The following is a 1,516-nucleotide window of genomic DNA, read 5'->3' as shown; positions in this document are numbered from 1 at the left end:
TCTCTCTCTCTCTCTCTCTCTCTCTCTCTCTCTCTCTCTCTCTCTCTGACAGTTTTCAGTGTGGAGTTCAGTTTGGCCTTGAGCTCACTTTTTATCCCAAAATGGCCTCAAACTCTCAGTGATCTTTCTGCCTCAGCCTCCTGAGTGCTGGGTCACAGCCAATTCTAAGCCAAGATACAAAAACATTAGGGAGACTGAAGTTAAAATAATCTTAAATTGAGACCAAAACAAATTTTAAATTGAATCTTTCTCCTTAGAAAGCTCTTTAAGGTGTAGCCTATTTCACAAGCCCATTGCATTTTTCAGCATGCAGCCTCCTTTATAATTTCACAATTTCTATAGCTGCTACAGAATTGTATGTCTGTTGGGCCCTTTTCACATTCTGTGATTAATTTATATTTAGATAATCCATGAGTAATCTCAGAAATGTTTCATATTATAGATCATCTACTTCAAAGTTCTTAGTGAATAAAGGGAAATGTTATTTCAAAAGGTCTATGTTACTTTTCTAATGTCACATAGCTTTTTCATGAGAGAGTTTAAATGAGAACCCTGACCACCATTCTATAAAAATGGTCATTACTCATGAGAGCAGCGAATGAGATTGATGCCAGTTTGTACATGCAAAATATCCAAGTCATTAATAAAGTCTCAAAGCAGACAGAATTACATGAAATTACTACAATTACTAGGACTAGAGTCTGGCCCTGTAAGGCATTTCTTTGCTATCATACACATTTTTCTTATAGCTTCCTTCTAATCCTAAATGTACATCAGCTGTATCAGTCACAAAGATATACCTTCAAGGGTGCCTCTGCTTTTTCTCAAGCTGGCTTTGCTGCTTGCAGTTTGTCTTCAGCAATCACTTTGTCCTTCAAGATACTGTCTAAAATGACCTGAGCTTTGACATTCACCTTCTGTACCTCAGAAGGCTTTGACTTTTTCAGCAGCTTGTACTTTCATTGTCATTTCTTTTGAGACCTAAAACCTCATCAACAATTGCCAAAGATCCAGGTGGAAAATGCACATTCTTATCCTTAATCTCTTGAGTTTTCCCACTTACCCAATTTTTCATATAAAAAGTTATGAGCTCATTACTGTAGTGGAAGCAAACATTTACAAGCCCATGGATGGGATGAATGCAGTGAGTATGCAAGCAGCATCAGCGTCTGTGAGCTGGGACCTGCAAACAACAAGGAGCCCCCAGGGGTGTCTTCCCACCACGTCAGCCTTATTATTAGCCACTTGTGATGTCTTTTATTTTACTTTCAGCTCTTCACTCAAGACTCCCACGGATTTTGAAGCTAGTTTTAGTTTTTCCAATCCAGTATTCATTCTGGGTTAAAAATTCAAGCAATGTTAAAATCTGTGGTACATGACCATGTGTTTCAAAAACTCAGCCACTGCCTAAGGAGAGTCACATGGGGAGAAGATACTCTCTCAGGCTTTCACAGAGAGCACATTGGCCAAGCATTGGCCGTGACTCATCCACATGGCTGCACTGATAAAGGTTCTA

At 39.1% G+C, this 1,516-nt stretch overlaps 1 pseudogene; it reads right to left on the bottom strand.

Moving 5' to 3' along the window:
- Positions 1-1,335, bottom strand: part of LOC101563932 — an 8,747-nt pseudogene extending 7,412 nt beyond the window's left edge.
- Positions 1,336-1,516: the final 181 nt, after the last annotated feature.

The sequence above is a fragment of the Octodon degus genome, unplaced genomic scaffold (genome assembly GCF_000260255.1).
Source record: "Octodon degus isolate 3935 unplaced genomic scaffold, OctDeg1.0 scaffold00473, whole genome shotgun sequence".
NCBI classification, from domain to species: domain Eukaryota; kingdom Metazoa; phylum Chordata; class Mammalia; order Rodentia; family Octodontidae; genus Octodon; species Octodon degus.
This window is presented reverse-complemented; position numbering and strand designations above follow the sequence as displayed.